This window comes from Medicago sativa, chromosome 2 (genome assembly GCF_051527215.1).
Source record: "Medicago sativa cultivar Bolivia chromosome 2, Bolivia_mono, whole genome shotgun sequence".
NCBI lineage: Eukaryota > Viridiplantae > Streptophyta > Magnoliopsida > Fabales > Fabaceae > Medicago > Medicago sativa.
In genome coordinates, this window is record NC_140750.1 from 21,784,273 (window position 1) to 21,806,413 (window position 22,141).

A 22,141-nucleotide genomic window follows, 5' to 3' on the forward strand; every position below is an offset into this window, starting at 1 on the left:
TACGAATATATATCATTGTGATAGAGAGATGATGAAATGATAATTAATAGGGGAAATAGTCACTTTAGTCCCTGAATGACGAACGAATAGTCACAATAGTCCCTCAATGTATCGAAATTTCAAAATAGTCATTGATTGTGTATTTTGTTAGTCAAAATAGTCCTTGATATTAAAATATTTCGTTAATATTGTCATATTAGTCCTTCAATAGACTTACTTATTATCATATTAGTCCTTATACATACTTACTTATTGTCATTTTAGTCCCTATATAAAAAGAGTTATTGTGAGTATTAAGGGATTATTTAAGCGTTAGGGACTATTTTGACTAACAAAGTGAATAATCAGGGACTATTTTAGAATTTTGATATATTGAAGGACTATTATGACTACTTGCTACACATTCAGGGACCAAAGTGACTATTACCCTTAATTAATAGTTATGTAAATTTGGAAATAATATTTTTTTATTTATTTTTCTTTTACATTTCCATTGATTCCAAAAAAATGCACATATTGTTTATTTTAGAGTCTAATATCTCATTATTAACAAATAAAATTAATACAAATTTTAGAAAAAAAAATAGAAAATATTTTGTCAGGTAAACAATCATGACCTTAGTTTGTAATTTTTGTCTCCAGGCCTATTAGTTTTTGGGTAGACAAGGGAGGGTTGGGTAGCTCAACTGATTTGAGTTAATGACTAATGAGTTTGAGGTTCAGAATTCAAGTCATGATAAAGAGAAAAACTAACCTAACAATTAACATATTAATATTTGACATTTAAAAAAAAAAAAAACTTATAGTTAGACATTGTTCACTCAACCACTCAATCTAACAACTTTAAAATATTTTCATTATCTAGATATTGTTCAACCTGCTTTTAAATAAATGTATTTAAACATAAACCACTTTATTTTCAAATTGTTTGATCAAAATCAATTCAACGTAATCAATTCATTCTAAATAAATTTTGATCAATTCAGAACCACATAAACATACTATATTGAAGCCAACAAAAGAACCTCACAAGCTAATGTTTTTTCCATGGTTCAATGAGGCCTCTTTGTAGTCATTGTTGTAGTTCTTTTTCTGGTGGGGGTTATAAAGTAGCGTTTCACTTCTATTTGAAGCAAACATGTTATATCTACTTCCTTTATTGTAGTATTTGCTAGCCATGGCAAGTGATAGAGATGATTCTCATCAACATATTGGTGTAGTACATCTGAATGGACAAAATTATTCTTATTGGAATTATGTATTGAAGAATTTATTAAAAGGCAAAAGAATGCATGCCTATGTTTTTGAACCTTTGATAAGCTCAAAATTGGAAAATATGAAAAGAAGTTATCTATTTGGTGAATGGCATCTCACTGTTTTCCATGTTGTATGCAACATTAATTTTTTCCACATAAAGATTTAATAGATAATGTGTAGAGAACAAAAGGAAAAGTGGTTAAAAGATGCACTCTAGTACCAATCTAAAGCTGAAAGCTTTAATCATAAAAACATGTGAACCTGCATATATAATTTGTATATATACAAAGGATCCTTGGGTTAAATTAACAAGGAAGAAGAATTAACACCATGAGAAAAGCATTCCTTGGCCAAATGAAAGACCATATAAAATTTTACATGTACTAGATACGAAGAAATTGTAACTAAAATTAAAATGTACTAGATGCAAGACCTATGTATCAAAATTGTAACTGAAATTGATAATAAGAAAAACCAAACCCACAGTAGTCCAAGTTAGAGAAACATGACAACTACACTAACCAGTAACCACTATCCTGTCCTAGACCAAATAAGTACTTCAAATCAAAGAAGTAAATGGTTTAGCTAATCTTGCAATCTTTTTCTTCAAACTTCCAACAGAAGATATTGCAGAACCAACACCCTTGGAATGATCCTTTTCTGCAAACTTAAACCAAAAATATGCGGCCTTTTAGCAAGTGCCAAGGAGTTCCAACCATGAAAATCAAGTGCTGAAGCCTATAAATTGCATATCTAAGAAAACAGAATTTTTTTACCCAGACAAATATCATTGAAACCTTTATGTGAGAAGCAGTAATAAAAAAGAACATCAACATCATCGCTGGAGCCAGACCTACGAAAATAGATTGTTTATGCAACAAACATCATTGAGACATTGCTGCTAGATGCAACAAGATCTTATTTGACATGTACAGAGCTATGCATTTCGTTTGAATTAAAGTTGCTAATCTTAACTTCTATGCTGAGCTCTTGTCTTTTCATCTGAACAATGGACTGTAATTTTAAAGCATAGAAGTTTCCTGTTTTATCACTACTGCACTGGTAACAAGTATGAAACTAATAGAAAATGTGAAGGCTCAAACACTTTAAAACAGATTCATTGAAATTGTCAAAAACCAGTAAATTAACCAGAATTACTTAAAAAAGGTTTTACTAATCCTATGGCAGGGATTCAAATTACATAAAATTACACATGACCAACAACGCATATAAACAAACTGATTGCTGAAAATTGAGCATTATCCTTACCAATCATCTTCAAATTCCAACGTGGTTTGGTTTACAGCTCCTATTGGGACACAGCTTAAGTAGTGACACCATGAGCAGTGATCACTCATTGCCACCCCTTTCAGGAACAGGACCATCCCGCCTATCAATCTGTAAACATAAACAAGTCACCCAATTAATATAACAAGGACAAAACTTAGAAACAGTATTGTTCATCCTGTTCTCCAATAATAAGATGGAAACAAAGAAAGGAAGGATAGAGAAGTACCCAACAACGGAAGAGCTGATCCGGAGGGCCTGCTGATAAGGAGAAGAAGGAGAATGTGTCCGACTAATCAGCAATACATATCCGAGAAGGATCCCCGTGATTAATCCTCCAATGATGCCAAAGTTATTGGCTTGTGGAATGATTAATCCGAGACCTAAGCGGATTTTGATAGATCCAATAAGAGTCCATATCGACTGCAAAATAAAATAAGAACAAAAATCAAACTAGCAATCTTTCTTTGCTCGGCATAAATGAAACTAACAAAGTTTAGCATATTTATTTGTCTATTCACCTTATTCGGATGCAATGTCAAATCTGACAATGTGCCCCCTACCAAGCCTATTATAGCACCGCTTGCACCAACGGAGACATTTGCTGGTATGAATAAAGCATAAAATAAACTACTTCACATACCAGACATTGCGTACAATATTGCAATTCGAACTGCAAAACATTAGATATTTTAATTGCTGTAAAAATTAACTGAGTCAACATTTTCTCTAAGATTTAGTAAGCGGGTCTATTTCTGTAAACGCGGGTAATTGGAAACACAAATAGTCTATTTCCCAGTATGAGGCAACTTCGTGTGAGAAAGAACTACCACATTACCAAATAGTAAATTCCTCAAAAATAGAAATACTAGTAAAACCAAGAGAAACAATTGAAATACTAGTAAAGCCAAGAGAAACAAATTGATGGGAAGACATCTCCCTGGCCAGGAGGGTACCTATCCATAGAATTACTCATGAGCCAAACTGAGAATTCTAATTGCAGATAGGCTTAAGCTAATTTCAACTAGTTTTAACACTTTCCAAGGTAAAAACAAGCATAAAGCATATGCACCACATACATTATAACCAAGGCTTTTAGTCTATGTGAACATGTGGAATCGTCATACACTAAATTCATAGAGTTAATACAGAAATATGTTGAAAAATAAAATGCTTATTATAGAATATAAACGTAATGTTAAGAGCCAAACACAACATCACAATACATACCAGATCCAAATTTCCTTTCAAGAGATATCCCGTAGTACAGGATATTGAACATATTGATCAACAAGTCCACGACCCCTGCATGAAGCCACAAAGAGGTGAAGAGTCGGTAAAAGTGGCGTAACCGATCAAATTTGGAGAAGTGCATAGCACCCATCTTCACCAACCTGCATAATAAAATTTAAAAAAAATGTATTAGTGGAATTAATTAATCACATAAAGAAGTAGTTAATAAATACACTTACGTCAGAGGAGCGGAACCCAGAAGTGGGCTCTGTTTGATGGGCCGAAAAGAAAATCTCCCGAGAAAGGAAGCGAGGCAAGAATGAGGTGGTATTAATGGACAGTTGTTCTCATACATAGTGAGAATAAAAATGACCAAAATGGCCACCACAAATGTTGGAATAAGCCACAGTGGTGGCGGCGGAGGACGGCGATACCGCCACTCCGGTGGTGGTGGTGGTGGAGGAAGATTTTCATTTTCAGTGGTGGTGGAGGAAGATTTTCATTTTCTGTGGTGGTGGAAAAAAGTGGTGGTGGAGGAAGATTTTCATTTTCAGTGGTGGTGGACGAAAGTAAAGGTGGAGGAAGATTTTCATTTTCTGCGGTAGTGGAAGCTTCCTGTTCAAACAACAAGATTAATGATTAATAATCAAATGATGATAAAACATTTGACCAGTTGACCACCTACCCCGTATACTCCCCTGTATACTTCTATAAATAGAAAAAATAAATTTTATCTGCATACTTCTATAAATAGAAATAAATAAATTTTATATGTATTTTAAGATCTAGGCAATTTCACACCACAAAATTATTAATAATCAGTTGACCACCTACCCCGTATACTCCCCTGTATATTTCTATAAATAGAAAAAAATAAATTTTATCTATATATTTCCATAAATAGAAATAAATAAATTTTATATGTATTTTAAGATCTAGGCAATTTCACACCACAAAATTATTAATAATCAGTTGACCACCTACCCCGTATACTCCCCTGTATACTTCTATAAATAGAAAAAAAAAATAGAAGAAAAAATGTTATGTATCTAAATGCTATGTAAAATAGAAGGAAAAAAATGGTATGATTCAAACAACAAGATTACCATATCAACAATCACATTATCAGTAGCAGCAGCCATGTTGTGCTAAGAAAATAGAAGAAAAAATGCTATATATCTAATTGTGGTGAAAATAGTTAATCTTCAACAATATTTTTTTTTTCTTACTGGCTATGTATCTAATTGTGGTGAAAATAGTTAATCTTCAACAATATTTTTTTTTCTTACTGGTATCATTTTTCTCTTATCAAAACTTTTTATAAGACAAATGGTAAGTTAAATATTAAGTGATAAATGGTAATACTTTCTTTGCTCGGCATAAATGAAACTAACAAAGCTTAGCATATTTATTTGTCTATTCACCTTATTTGGATGCATTGTCAAATCTGACAATGTGCCTCCTACCAAGCCCATTATAGCACTGCTTTGCACCAACGGAGACAGCTCCTGGTATGAATAAAGCAGAAAATAAACTGCTTCCCATACCAGAAATGGTGTACAAGATTGCAATGTGAACTGCAAAACATCAGATACTTTAATTGTTGTAAAAATTAATTGAGTCAACATTTTCTCTAAGATTTAGTAAGCGGGTTTATTTCTATAAATGTGGGTCATTGGAAACACAAATAGTCTATTTCCCAGTATGAGGCAACTTCGTGTGAGAAAGAACTACCATATTACCAAATAGTAAATTCCTCAGAAATAGAAATACTAGTAAAATCAAGAGAAACAATTGACATACTAGTAAAGCCAAGAGAAACAAAATGATGGGAAGACATCTCCATGGCCAGAAGGGTACCTATGCATAGAATTACTCATGAGCCAAACTGTGAATTCTAATTGCAGATAGGCTCAAGGCTAATTTCAGCTAGCTTTAACACTTTCCAAGGTAAAAACAAGCATAAAGCATATGCACCACATACATTATAACCAAGGTTGTTAGTTTATGTGAACTTGTGGAATCGTCATACACTAGATTCATAGAGTTAATACATAAATATGTTGAAAAGTAAAATGCTTATTATAGAATATAAACGTAATGTTAGGAGCCAAACACAGCATCACTATACATACCGGATCAAAATTTCCTTTCAAGAGATATCCCGTAGTACAGGATATTGAACATATTGATCAACAAGTCCACAACCCCTGCATGAAGCCACAAAGAGGTGAAGAGTCGGTAAAAGTGGCGTAACCGATCAGATTTGGAGAAGTACATAGCACCCATCTTCACCAACCTGCATAATAAAATTTGAAAAAAATGTATTAGTGGAATTAATTAATCACATAAAGAAGTAGTTAATAAATACACTTACGTCAGAGGATCGGAACCCAGATGTGGGTTCTGTTCGATGGGCAGAAAAGAAGATCTCCCGAGAAAGGAAGCGAGGCAAGAATGAGGGGGTATTGATGGACAGTTGTTCTCATACATAGTGAGAATAAAAATAACCAAAATGGCCACCACAAATGTTGGAATAAGCCACAGTGTTGGCGGCGGAGGACGGCGATACCGCCGCTCCGGTGGTGGTGGTGGAGGAAGATTTTCATTTTCAGTGGCGGTGGAGGAAGATTTTCATTTTCTGCGGTAGTGGAGGGTTCTTGTTCAAACAACAAGATTAATGATTAATAATCAAATGATGATAAAACATTTGACCAGTTGACCACCTACCCCGTATACTCCCCTGTATACTTCTATAAATAGAAAAAATAAATTTTATTTGCATACTTCTATAAATAGAAATAAATAAATTTTATATGTATTTTAAGATCTAGGCAATTTCACATCACAAAATTATTAATAATTAGTTGACCACCTATCCCATATACTCCCTTGTATAGTTCTATAAGTAGAAAAAAATAAATTTTATCTGTATTTTAAGATCTAGGCAATTTCCCACCACAAAATTATTAATAATCAGTTGACCACCTACCCCGTATACTCCCCTGTATACTTCTATAAATAGAAAAAAAAATAGAAGAAAAAATGATATGTATCTAAATGCTATGTACTCCATCCGTTTCAAAATATAAGCAAAATTCACTTTTTAGGTTCATTCATTTAATGATGTATGTGGTTCATGGACCACATACATCATTAAATGAATGAACCTAAAAAGTGAGTTTTGCTTATATTTTGAAACGGATGGAGTAAAATAGAAGGAAAAAAATGGTATGATTCAAACAACAAGATTACCATATCAACAATCACATTATCAGTAGCTGCAACCATGTTATGCTAAGAAAATAGAAGAAAATATGCTATGTATCTAAATGTGGTGAAAATAGTTAATCTTCAACAATTTTTTTTCCTTACTGGTATCATTTTTCTCTTATCAAAGCTTTTTATAAGACAAATGGTAAGTTTAATATTAAGTGATAAATGGTAATACTTTCTTTGCTCGGCATAAATGAACTAACAAAGCTTAGCATATTTATTTGTCTATTCACCTTATTTGGATGCATTGTCAAATCTGACAATGTGCCTCCTACCATGCCCATTACAGCACCGCTTTGCACCAAGTTCACCGTACAAGTAAAAAATTATTGACGTTTAAAAAAAAACTAGCAGCTCACATACTGGATCCAAATTTCTTTTCAAGATATATCCCGTAATACAAGATATTGAATATACTGAGCGTAAGTCCACGACCCCTGTATGCAGAGCCGGGCCAAGGGGGCTGCCACTAAAGCCAGGGATTTAGCCCCGAATTTTTTACGCCCCGTATAAGGCCTCATGTTTTTGTCTTTGAAAATATTTTCGTACGTCAAATTTTGTAAACATGTTCACTCGAATCTCAAGTGGTATGTAAAGGAGCTGTCATAATTCATGTTGCAGGTTCGATTTCAATGCCAGCTATTTGAACCATACTTAAATTCTTTTTGCCTTCAGATTTCTATCAATCTAATTCGACGTCGGTTGTTCTAAATATATTAAGAGCTGTAGTGTGTAATCAAAATTTCTAAAAGTAAAATTTAATTTATATTTGTATAATTTCAATATTATTTTGTTATTTTATGATCTCTAACAATTGGTAAATAATGTCTATATTAAATATCATTTTCAACACGCACCCACGCCCCCCCCCCCCCCCCCCCCCCCCACACACACACACACACACACACACACACACACAAATATATATATATATATATATATATATATATATATATATATATTAAAAATGTCACACACTAATGAAGTTGTGACAAAACAAAGTTTGATTTCTAGTTGATAAAATACTCAAATTTAATTAGTGTCGAATACACATCTTATAGAATTACTTTCGATTGAGGGAACTTATGGATTTTTTTTATTAATTTTGTCTTATTCTCTCTCAACACACTTAAAATGCCTCTATTTAAATTCCGCTTTAGGCCTAAAAACATGTTGGGCCGGCCCTGCCTGCATGAACCCACAAAGAGGTGAAGAGGCGGTAAATGTGGTGTAATCGATCAGATTTCTTGAAGTACATAGCACCCATCTTCACTAACATGCATAATAAAATTTGAAAATAATGTATTAATTAATCACATAAAGAAGTAGTTAATAAATACACTTACGTCAGAGGATCGGAACCCAGATGTGGGTTCTGTTCGATGGGCAGAAAAGAAGATCTCCCGAGAAAGGAAGCGAGGCAAGAATGAGGGGGTATTGATGGACAGTTGTTCTCATACATAGTGAGAATAAAAATAACCAAAATGGCCACCACAAATGTTGGAATAAGCCACAGTGTTGGCAGCGGAGGACGGCGATACCGCCGCTCCGGTGGTGGTGGTGGAGGAAGATTTTCATTTTCAGTGGCGGTGGAGGAAGATTTTCATTTTCTGCGGTAGTGGAGGGTTCTTGTTCAAACAACAAGATTAATGATTAATAATCAAATGATGATAAAACATTTGACCAGTTGACCACCTACCCCGTATACTCCCCTGTATACTTCTATAAATAGAAAAAATAAATTTTATTTGCATACTTCTATAAATAGAAATAAATAAATTTTATATGTATTTTAAGATCTAGGCAATTTCACATCACAAAATTATTAATAATTAGTTGACCACCTATCCCATATACTCCCTTGTATAGTTCTATAAGTAGAAAAAAATAAATTTTATCTGTATTTTAAGATCTAGGCAATTTCCCACCACAAAATTATTAATAATCAGTTGACCACCTACCCCGTATACTCCCCTATATACTTCTATAAATAGAAAAAAAAATAGAAGAAAAAATGATATGTATCTAAATGCTATGTACTCCCTCCGTTTCAAAATATAAGCAAAATTCACTTTTTAGGTTCATTCATTTAATGATGTATGTGGTTCATGGGCCACATACATCATTAACTGAATGAACCTAAAAAGTGAGTTTTGCTTATATTTTGAAACGGATGGAGTAAAATAGAAGGAAAAAAATGGTATGATTCAAACAACAAGATTACCATATCAACAATCACATTATCAGTAGCTGCAACCATTTTATGCTAAGAAAATAGAAGAAAAAATGCTATGTATCTAAATGTGGTGAAAATAGTTAATCTTCAACAATTTTTTTTTCCTTACTGGTTTCATTTTTCTCTTATCAAAGCTTTTTATAAGACAAATGGTAAGTTTAATATTAAGTGATAAATGGTAATACTTTCTTTGCTCGGCATAAATGAAACTAACAAAGCTTAGCATATTTATTTGTCTATTCACCTTATTTGGATGCATTGTCAAATCTGACAATGTGCCTCCTACCATGCCCATTACAGCACCGCTTTGCACCAAGTTCACCGTACAAGTAAAAAATTATTGACGTTTAAAAAAAAACTAGCAGCTCACATACCGGATCCAAATTTCTTTTCAAGATATATCCCGTAATACAAGATATTGAATATACTGAGCGTAAGTCCACGACCCCTGTATGCAGAGCCGGGCCAAGGGGGCTGCCACTAAAGCAAGGGATTTAGCCCCGAATTTTTTATGCCCCGTATAAGGCCTCATGTTTTTGTCTTTGAAAATATTTTCGTATGTCAAATTTTGTAAACATGTTCACTCGAATCTCAAGTGGTATGTAAAGGAGCAGTCATAATTCATGTTGCAGGTTCGATTTCAATGCCAGCTATTTGAACCATACTTAAATTCTTTTTGCCTTCAGATTTCTATCAATCTAATTCGACGTCGGTTGTTCTAAATATATTAAGAGCTGTAGTGTGTAATCAAAATTTCTAAAAGTAAAAATTAATTTATATTTGTATAATTTCAATATTATTTTGTTATTTTATGATCTCTAACAATTGGTAAATAATGTCTATATTAAATATCATTTTCAACACGCATCCACGCACGCACGCCCGCCCCCCCCCCCCCCCCCCCCCCCCCCCCCCACACACACACACACACAAAATATATATATATATATATATATATATATATATATATATATATTAAAAATGTCACACACTAATGAAGTTGTGAGAAAACAAAGTTTGATTTCTATTTGATAAAATACTCAAATTTAATTAGTGTCGAATACACATCCTATAGAATTACTTTCGATTGAGGGAACTTATGGATTTTTTTATTAATTTTGTCTTATTCTCTCTCAACACTCTTAAAATGCCTCTATTTAAATTCCGCTTTAGGCCTAAAAACATGTTGGGCCGGCCCTGCCTGCATGAACCCACAAAGAGGTGAAGAGGCGGTAAATGTGGTGTAATCGATCAGATTTCTTGAAGTACATAGCACCCATCTTCACTAACATGCATAATAAAATTTGAAAATAATGTATTAATTAATCACATAAAGAAGTAGTTAATAAATACACTTACGTCAGAGGATCGGAACCCAGATGTGGGTTCTGTTCGATGGGCAGAAAAGAAGATCTCCCGAGAAAGGAAGCGAGGCAAGAATGAGGGGGTATTGATGGACAGTTGTTGATGACATTCTGTCATTACGTAATATTAGGGACTTATTGTGACATTTTGATAGAGTTCTCATGCAATTTATACTGTTCTGGAGTGCAAAAAGCTTAAATATTGAAGCCTGTTTGAGGGAAATCGCGGCACGCCTATATACATGGCGCGGCGCGATTTTGACGGGTCAGGCCCATGACTTCTATAAATACTGCACTCAATCTGAAGAACAAGGGTTACGATTTTGGAGAGCAAAGTGCGATTTTGAGACATCAGAGACGGCTAGAAGGGCGATTTCTTCATCCTTTTACCAATTCATGTATGTTTTAATTATTTCATTGATTATGCTATTTGTAAACTCGATTATGAGTAGCTAAATCTCTCAGAGATTAGGTCAGAGATGAATCTATGTAACCCTAATTGATACATGTTGCTGTGAAATTCTATTACTTATTAATGATATTCTAGTTTTCATTCAATTCAATTGTTCTTAATGCTTTTTATATCCTGATCAAATATAAACATGATTTTGTGAGAACGAATGACTACTGACCATAGCTTTCGACTTAGACCTAATTGAATTGTTCTAATAAACATGGTTAGTCTAGGAATGGATAATCGTTTGTTAGTGATATTAGGTTAACGTGCTTAAACCTTTGATGATTATTAGACCACCTAAGGAATTAGGGGCTGTAGTTTAAAAAGAGGGTCCTAACTCAAGGGATTGATTAGGGCTAATTTGTTAACTATCGTGAAACTAGAGAATCATTAGTAATAATAGGTGCAGTAACCAATTAGGGGAAACATAGAGGATTCGACAGACCTGATCTCATCTCTCTCTCCATATTTTCTTAATCAACTTTATATCTGTTTCTTGATTTAATTAAAATCAAACCAAATCTACTGCCTAGTGGCAAAACAAAATAAATTTTATACATCCTAATTATATAACAAAATTGAATTGTTGAAGTTAAAAACAGTCCTCGTGGGATCGATATTTTTACTACTTCGATAGTATTTGGTGCACTTGCCAAACGTCTATCAAGTTTTTGGCGCCGTTGCCGGGGACTATTGAGTCATTTCAATTTGGCAATTACGTTATTATTTAGGATTTCTGTCTTTTATATTTTTGTATATATATATATTAAAAAAAAAATATTATGCTCTTTGTTTTCTTCTCATTGTACTGTGCTACTGAAAAGTTTATCCAAGTTTTGCAGCTATGATAGACAGGTTACTCCTCTATGACACAGAAGAGATTGCTAAGTTGCAGTATGAAAAATATATGCTATCTTTTAAGATCAAAATTTTGGACAACAAAATCTCGAGTTGTGGTCATTATGAGGTGAATCAACCAGGTAGTGATGGTGAAGGGAAGAAAGAGGTGATCAACATCGATTACAATACTCAACTTCAGAATAGTTTAGATGATTTCTTGGTGTCAAATCAAGTTTTATTTGAAAAGTTTGATGTTCAGTGTGGTGATCTTGTTGAGAAAGCACATGAGTCTCAGAGGAAGCTGGTTCAGATGGAGATTGAGTGTCACAAGGTTGTGGTGGAAGAAAATCCAAAAGTGAGGAGTGCTGACATTTTCCCAAAGTCTGAACCAATGGAGGTTGAGGAAATCACTCGTGTGCAGATGGATGCACGTCCTTCTCTACGGTGGGAGAGTTTAAACTCTAAAGGTTTAACAGTGAGAGCATGGGAGCATCTACTTCTTTGCTACAAATTCATGGAATTCCTACCAAACAAGAGGAAAAAGAAGGATGATATATTCTTTCTGACATATTTGCCGCCCTAACAGTGGTTGAAGCGTCAAGCTCAATGACGTAAAAGAAAGCGCTGGGTGGGAGGCAACCCACTATTTATTTTCAGGTATGATTTTATTGCTTTCAAAAACAAAAACACAAAAATATTTTTCTTTTCTTTTTAATATGAGGCAGGAAAGTTTTCGAAAAATTGTTCTAGTACCTCCTATCAAGAAAATCATGCAAGGTACTGATGTCTTGCATGATTCTCTCTTCAAAAGTTTTTCAAAAATTCAATGAACTCAGGCATTTTTCAAGAAAACAAAATTTTTGGCCTGAGGAAGCAAAGCATGCTCCCTGTTTGATCAAAATCGCGCCGCGCCTTGTTATATGGCGTGCCGCGATTTTGCCTACCAGTCTATAAAAACCCAGCTTTTCCACCATTTTTCCCATTCCATTCTTCCTACCTTTCTCTACCAAAACTTCCCTAAACTTCCCATTCACGAATTTTTCTCATATTCATCTCCTTATTCACTTACTAAACATCATCAAATCATAATCCTATCACAAATTCATCAATCCAAACCACCATCAAACCACAATCATTCCCAACTTTCCCAAACTTCACAAAACTCCCCTTTCACCATCTTCCTAAACCACAAATGGCCTCTAACCAACGAAACACCCGCTCAAAGAAAGCCACCAACCCCAAGCCATCCACAAGCAAAGCCAAACGCCCTCATACCGCATCCGAACCACCGGAAAACGCCATTCATTTTATCAATGACCAAGCCCAAGAGTTCCACAAAGCCATGAAAAGTTTTGAAATTGTGGGGGAGAGGAAGTTTGAATTCACAAAGCTTGTGAATTATCCGTTCTTTGAGGCTGAGTTACGAAGGAGAGGGTGGACGAAGTTGAATGAGATGATCGATGAAGCGAACAACAAAACCGTGATCGTCGAATTCTTTGCAAATGCAAGGGTGTCCGATACACCCTTTCAATCTTTTGTTCGGGGCAAGACCATTGATTTCAGCCCTGAAGCGCTTAATGAATGGCTGAATGTTCAACCACCGGAGGAGTGTTGGGTTGAGAAACAAAGGAGGGAGAGATTTGGTATGACAGAGGATACATTTTAAGACATCATTACCACGATGTGTAGGCCTGGGTCTACTTGGAAAAAGTCCCGGATGCTTACCTATGCTGAGAAGTTACCACGATGATGTGAACATGGGCTGATCTACTGATGGATTAGCATTTTCTGCTTTGTATTTTATTTTCAGTCATTTTTCTTTTGATGTATTTTCTTTTTATTTTCTTTTTAATGTCGAAGTCCATTGAACTTATTTCCCTATTGTAATTGCTCCTGCACTTGTTTATTATTAATGAATTTGTTTTGTTTCATGTGACCTATTCCAGTTTAGTAACAGTTGTTTGATGAAACGGTATTCCAAAAGTTCTAAAGGAGGGGTGACTTGATTCAAAGGCGAAGTGTACGGCGTTGCTAGGTAGTCACATACTCCCAGAAATCTCAGCCATAAGGTTCATTGCCAAATTTATTTTTCAATTTACTTATATTTAGATTAGTTTTCCATGCAACTACATTTCTAGAACTTGCATTGTTTCTCTATTATTGATTGGTCTTTGTCAATTACACACTGAGGCAAAAGTGCTTGGTCCTGTGAGCCTTTTTGAAGCCTACCCTGTTTTAATTTGTTGAATTTATCCTTTCTTAACCAATTGTGAGACGGTAGGATTAGAACTTTTTGTTCGGTGACAAACTACATTACAAGCCTAGAGACTTTTTGGACTTGTCCCTTAATGTATTTTCTGAGTTAAGGCATTGTAGAATGTTGCTAAAGATTAAGTTTGGGGTTGCTATTGGAATTTGCAACCAACTAAGTTTGGGGTGGGGGTACTAGATAATTAGAGAACAAAAAATGAAAGAATTATGAAATTGTCATGCAAAATATACACATAAAAATGGTGTATCAAAAAAAAAAAAGAAATTGAATGATGAAAAAGGGACAAAACATTGAAAATCCGAGTAACTTCAAACTCGAGTGTCCCTAAATGTTAAAAATATTCTCTAGTACCTTTGCATTGATTGTTATTCCACAAGGTGAATGATTGAAGGATTGAATTTTGTGCTTTAATTTCCGTAGGAATGCCTAACTCAAATTTTGTGTAGCCTACTTATCCAAATATATCCCACCTTTCACCTAAGCCCCGTTATAACCCTAAAGACCTCAAAAGTGTGTAATGATATTGACTTTGATTGATGTTTAGAAACTTTTCAAGCGTATGGTAATATGTAGACCTGCATGTCGACTGGTAGAACCCTGTTTCAATTTGATGCGAGGAGTTGTGAATTGGTGGATGCGAACAAGTCAAACTAGCTCATCTTTAGCTAGAAGGAGAATGAACTTTTGGGTACTATCGTTTTGTCAGGTAACTGTTATTTTACTGTCATTTGTCACTGTTGCAAGCAAATTCCTTGAGGACAAGGAATGGTTTAAGTTTGGGGTTGTGATGACATTCTGTCATTACGTAATATTAGGGACTTATTGTGACATTTTGATAGAGTTCTCATGCAATTTATACTGTTCTGGAGTGCAAAAAGCTTAAATATTGAAGCCTGTTTGAGGGAAATCGCGGCACGCCTATATACATGGCGCGGCGCGATTTTGACGGGTCAGGCCCATGACTTCTATAAATACTGCACTAAATCTGAAGAACAAGGGTTACGATTTTGGAGAGCAAAGTGCGATTTTGAGACATCAGAGACGGCTAGAAGGGCGATTTCTTCATCCTTTTACCAATTCATGTATGTTTTAATTATTTCATTGATTATGCTATTTGTAAACTCGATTATGAGTAGCTAAATCTCTCAGAGATTAGGTCAGAGATGAATCTATGTAACCCTAATTGATACATGTTGCTGTGAAACTCTATTACTTATTAATGATATTCTAGTTTTCATTCAATTCAATTGTTCTTAATGCTTTTTATATCCTGATCAAATATAAACATGATTTTGTGAGAACGAATGACTACTGACCATAGCTTTCGACTTAGACCTAATTGAATTGTTCTAATAAACATGGTTAGTCTAGGAATGGATAATCGTTTGTTAGTGATATTAGGTTAACGTGCTTAAACCTTTGATGATTATTAGACCACCTAAGGAATTAGGGGCTGTAGTTTAAAAAGAGGGTCCTAACTCAAGGGATTGATTAGGGCTAATTTGTTAACTATCGTGAAACTAGAGAATCATTAGTAATAATAGGTGCAGTAGCCAATTAGGGGAAACATAGAGGATTCGACAGACCTGATCTCATCTCTCTCTCCATATTTTCTTAATCAACTTTATATCTGTTTCTTGATTTAATTAAAATCAAACCAAATCTACTGCCTAGTGGCAAAACAAAATAAATTTTATACATCCTAATTATATAACAAAATTGAATTGTTGAAGTTAAAAACAGTCCTCGTGGGATCGATATTTTTACTACTTCGATAGTATTTGGTGCACTTGCCAAACGTCTATCAAGTTTTTGGCGCCGTTGCCGGGGACTATTGAGTCATTTCAATTTGGCAATTACGTTATTATTTAGGATTTCTGTCTTTTATATTTTTGTATATATATATATTAAAAAAAAAAATATTATGCTCTTTGTTTTCTTCTCATTGTACTGTGCTACTGAAAAGTTTATCCAAGTTTTGCAGCTATGATAGACAGGTTACTCCTCTATGACACAGAAGAGATTGCTAAGTTGCAGTATGAAAAATATATGCTATCTTTTAAGATCAAAATTTTGGACAACAAAATCTCGAGTTGTGGTCATTATGAGGTGAATCAACCAGGTAGTGATGGTGAAGGGAAGAAAGAGGTGATCAACATCGATTACAATACTCAACTTCAGAATAGTTTAGATGATTTCTTGGTGTCAAATCAAGTTTTATTTGAAAAGTTTGATGTTCAGTGTGGTGATCTTGTTGAGAAAGCACATGAGTCTCAGAGGAAGCTGGTTCAGATGGAGATTGAGTGTCACAAGGTTGTGGTGGAAGAAAATCCAAAAGTGAGGAGTGCTGACATTTTCCCAAAGTCTGAACCAATGGAGGTTGAGGAAATCACTCGTGTGCAGATGGATGCACGTCCTTCTCTACGGTGGGAGAGTTTAAAAATGTCACACACTAATGAAGTTGTGACCAAACAAAGTTTGATTTCTAGTTGATAAAATACTCAAATTTAATTAGTGTCGAATACACATCCTATAGAATTACTTTCGATTAAGGGAACTTATGGATTTTTTTATTAATTTTGTCTTATTCTCTCTCAACACACTTAAAATGCCTCTATTTAAATTCCGCTTTAGGCCTAAAAACATGTTGGGCCGGCCCTGCCTGCATGAACCCACAAAGAGGTGAAGAGGCGGTAAATGTGGTGTAATCGATCAGATTTCTTGAAGTACATAGCACCCATCTTCACTAACATGCATAATAAAATTTGAAAATAATGTATTAATTAATCACATAAAGAAGTAGTTAATAAATACACTTACGTCAGAGGATCGGAACCCAGATGTGGGTTCTGTTCGATGGGCAGAAAAGAAGATCTCCCGAGAAAGGAAGCGAGGCAAGAATGAGGGGGTATTGATGGACAGTTGTTCTCATACATAGTGAGAATAAAAATAACCAAAATGGCCACCACAAATGTTGGAATAAGCCACACTGTTGGCGGCGGAGGACGGCGATACCGCCGCTCCGGTGGTGGTGGTGGAGGAAGATTTTCATTTTCAGTGGCGGTGGAGGAAGATTTTCATTTTCTGCGGTAGTGGAGGGTTCTTGTTCAAACAACAAGATTAATGATTAATAATCAAATGATGATAAAACATTTGACCAGTTGACCACCTACCCCGTATACTCCCCTGTATACTTCTATAAATAGAAAAAATAAATTTTATTTGCATACTTCTATAAATAGAAATAAATAAATTTTATATGTATTTTAAGATCTAGGCAATTTCACATCACAAAATTATTAATAATTAGTTGACCACCTATCCCATATACTCCCTTGTATAGTTCTATAAGTAGAAAAAAATAAATTTTATCTGTATTTTAAGATCTAGGCAATTTCCCACCACAAAATTATTAATAATCAGTTGACCACCTACCCCGTATACTCCCCTGTATACTTCTATAAATAGAAAAAAAAATAGAAGAAAAAATGATATGTATCTAAATGCTATGTACTCCCTCCGTTTCAAAATATAAGCAAAATTCACTTTTTAGGTTCATTAATTTAATGATGTATGTGGTTCATGGACCACATACATCATTAAATGAATGAACCTAAAAAGTGAGTTTTGCTTATATTTTGAAACGGATGGAGTAAAATAGAAGGAAAAAAATGGTATGATTCAAACAACAAGATTACCATATCAACAATCACATTATCAGTAGCTGCAACCATGTTATGCTAAGAAAATAGAAGAAAAAATGTTATGTATCTAAATATGGTGAAAATAGTTAATCTTCAACAATTTTTTTTCCTTACTGGTTTCATTTTTCTCTTATCAAAACTTTTTATAAGACAAATGGTAAGTTTAATATTAAGTGATAAATGATAATACTTTCTTTGCTCGGCATAAATGAAACTAACAAAGCTTAGCATATTTATTTGTCTATTCACCTTATTTGGATGCATTGTCAAATCTGACAATGTGCCTCCTACCATGCCCATTACAGCACCGCTTTGCACCAAGTTCACCGTACAAGTAAAAAATTATTGACGTTTAAAAAAAAACTAGCAGCTCACATACTGGATCCAAATTTCTTTTCAAGATATATCCCGTAATACAAGATATTGAATATACTGAGCGTAAGTCCACGACCCCTGTATGCAGAGCCGGGCCAAGGGGGCTGCCACTAAAGCAAGGGATTTAGCCCCGAATTTTTTACGCCCCGTATAAGGCCTCATGTTTTTGTCTTTGAAAATATTATCGTACGTCAAATTTTGTAAACATGTTCACTCGAATCTCAAGTGGTATGTAAAGGAGCAGTCATAATTCACGTTGCAGGTTCGATTTCAATGCCAGCTATTTGAACCATACTTAAATTCTTTTTGCCTTCAGATTTCTATCAATCTAATTCGACGTCACACACACACACACAAATATATATATATATATATATATATATATATATATATATATATATATATTAAAAATGTCACACACTAATGAAGTTGTGACCAAACAAAGTTTGATTTCTAGTTGATAAAATACTCAAATTTAATTAGTGTCGAATACACATCCTATAGAATTACTTTCGATTAAGGGAACTTATGGATTTTTTTATTAATTTTGTCTTATTCTCTCTCAACACACTTAAAATGCCTCTATTTAAATTCCGCTTTAGGCCTAAAAACATGTTGGGCCGGCCCTGCCTGCATGAACCCACAAAGAGGTGAAGAGGCGGTAAATGTGGTGTAATCGATCAGATTTCTTGAAGTACATAGCACCCATCTTCACTAACATGCATAATAAAATTTGAAAATAATGTATTAATTAATCACATAAAGAAGTAGTTAATAAATACACTTACGTCAGAGGATCGGAACCCAGATGTGGGTTCTGTTCGATGGGCAGAAAAGAAGATCTCCCGAGAAAGGAAGCGAGGCAAGAATGAGGGGGTATTGATGGACAGTTGTTCTCATACATAGTGAGAATAAAAATAACCAAAATGGCCACCACAAATGTTGGAATAAGCCACACTGTTGGCGGCGGAGGACGGCGATACCGCCGCTCCGGTGGTGGTGGTGGAGGAAGATTTTCATTTTCAGTGGCGGTGGAGGAAGATTTTCATTTTCTGCGGTAGTGGAGGGTTCTTGTTCAAACAACAAGATTAATGATTAATAATCAAATGATGATAAAACATTTGACCAGTTGACCACCTACCCCGTATACTCCCCTGTATACTTCTATAAATAGAAAAAATAAATTTTATTTGCATACTTCTATAAATAGAAATAAATAAATTTTATATGTATTTTAAGATCTAGGCAATTTCACATCACAAAATTATTAATAATTAGTTGACCACCTATCCCATATACTCCCTTGTATAGTTCTATAAGTAGAAAAAAATAAATTTTATCTGTATTTTAAGATCTAGGCAATTTCCCACCACAAAATTATTAATAATCAGTTGACCACCTACCCCGTATACTCCCCTGTATACTTCTATAAATAGAAAAAAAAATAGAAGAAAAAATGATATGTATCTAAATGCTATGTACTCCCTCCGTTTCAAAATATAAGCAAAATTCACTTTTTAGGTTCATTAATTTAATGATGTATGTGGTTCATGGACCACATACATCATTAAATGAATGAACCTAAAAAGTGAGTTTTGCTTATATTTTGAAACGGATGGAGTAAAATAGAAGGAAAAAAATGGTATGATTCAAACAACAAGATTACCATATCAACAATCACATTATCAGTAGCTGCAACCATGTTATGCTAAGAAAATAGAAGAAAAAATGCTATGTATCTAAATATGGTGAAAATAGTTAATCTTCAACAATTTTTTTTCCTTACTGGTTTCATTTTTCTCTTATCAAAACTTTTTATAAGACAAATGGTAAGTTTAATATTAAGTGATAAATGATAATACTTTCTTTGCTCGGCATAAATGAAACTAACAAAGCTTAGCATATTTATTTGTCTATTCACCTTATTTGGATGCATTGTCAAATCTGACAATGTGCCTCCTACCATGCCCATTACAGCACCGCTTTGCACCAAGTTCACCGTACAAGTAAAAAATTATTGACGTTTAAAAAAAAACTAGCAGCTCACATACTGGATCCAAATTTCTTTTCAAGATATATCCCGTAATACAAGATATTGAATATACTGAGCGTAAGTCCACGACCCCTGTATGCAGAGCCGGGCCAAGGGGGCTGCCACTAAAGCAAGGGATTTAGCCCCGAATTTTTTACGCCCCGTATAAGGCCTCATGTTTTTGTCTTTGAAAATATTATCGTACGTCAAATTTTGTAAACATGTTCACTCGAATCTCAAGTGGTATGTAAAGGAGCAGTCATAATTCACGTTGCAGGTTCGATTTCAATGCCAGCTATTTGAACCATACTTAAATTCTTTTTGCCTTCAGATTTCTATCAATCTAATTCGACGTCACACACACACACACAAATATATATATATATATATATATATATATATATATATATATATATATATATATATATATATAAAAATGTCACACACCAATGAAGTTGTGACCAAACAAAGTTTGATTTCTAGTTGATAAAATACTCAAATTTAATTAGTGTCGAATACACATCCTATAGAATTACTTTCGATTAAGGGAACTTATGGATTTTTTTATTAATTTTGTCTTATTCTCTCTCAACACACTTAAAATGCCTCTATTTAAATTCCGCTTTAGGCCTAAAAACATGTTGGGCCGGCCGTGCCTGCATGAACCCACAAAGAGGTGAAGAGGCGGTAAATGTGGTGTAATCGATCAGATTTCTTGAAGTACATAGCACCCATCTTCACTAACATGCATAATAAAATTTGAAAATAATGTATTAATTAATCACATAAAGAAGTAGTTAATAAATACACTTACGTCAGAGGATCGGAACCCAGATGTGGGTTCTGTTCGATGGGCAGAAAAGAAGATCTCCCGAGAAAGGAAGCGAGGCAAGAATGAGGGGGTATTGATGGACAGTTGTTCTCATACATAGTGAGAATAAAAATAACCAAAATGGCCACCACAAATGTTGGAATAAGCCACACTGTTGGCGGCGGAGGACGGCGATACCGCCGCTCCGGTGGTGGTGGTGGAGGAAGATTTTCATTTTCAGTGGCGGTGGAGGAAGATTTTCATTTTCTGCGGTAGTGGAGGGTTCTTGTTCAAACAACAAGATTAATGATTAATAATCAAATGATGATAAAACATTTGACCAGTTGACCACCTACCCCGTATACTCCCCTGTATACTTCTATAAATAGAAAAAATAAATTTTATTTGCATACTTCTATAAATAGAAATAAATAAATTTTATATGTATTTTAAGATCTAGGCAATTTCACATCACAAAATTATTAATAATTAGTTGACCACCTATCCCATATACTCCCTTGTATAGTTCTATAAGTAGAAAAAAATAAATTTTATCTGTATTTTAAGATCTAGGCAATTTCCCACCACAAAATTATTAATAATCAGTTGACCACCTACCCCGTATACTCCCCTGTATACTTCTATAAATAGAAAAAAAAATAGAAGAAAAAATGATATGTATCTAAATGCTATGTACTCCCTCCGTTTCAAAATATAAGCAAAATTCACTTTTTAGGTTCATTAATTTAATGATGTATGTGGTTCATGGACCACATACATCATTAAATGAATGAACCTAAAAAGTGAGTTTTGCTTATATTTTGAAACGGATGGAGTAAAATAGAAGGAAAAAAATGGTATGATTCAAACAACAAGATTACCATATCAACAATCACATTATCAGTAGCTGCAACCATGTTATGCTAAGAAAATAGAAGAAAAAATGCTATGTATCTAAATATGGTGAAAATAGTTAATCTTCAACAATTTTTTTTCC

General features: G+C 34.2%; 1 long non-coding RNA gene across 4 annotated transcripts; it reads right to left on the minus strand.

The window, feature by feature from the left end:
* Positions 1-1,579: 1,579 nt before the first annotated feature.
* On the minus strand, positions 1,580-6,748 carry LOC146945498 (uncharacterized). Of its 4 annotated transcripts, none has more exons than XR_015026404.1 (9): positions 6,155-6,748; positions 5,913-6,076; positions 5,202-5,354; positions 4,017-4,392; positions 3,775-3,938; positions 3,066-3,217; positions 2,774-2,967; positions 2,527-2,655; positions 1,580-2,110 (listed from the first exon to the last, which is right to left on the minus strand). It is a non-coding gene; the product is annotated as an uncharacterized LOC146945498 (long non-coding RNA). The 4 variants fall into 4 exon arrangements; XR_015026401.1 differs by having other exon boundaries at positions 1,580-2,054; positions 6,155-6,747; XR_015026402.1 differs by having other exon boundaries at positions 1,580-1,924; positions 6,155-6,746.
* Between the last annotated feature and the right edge of the window lie 15,393 nt (positions 6,749-22,141).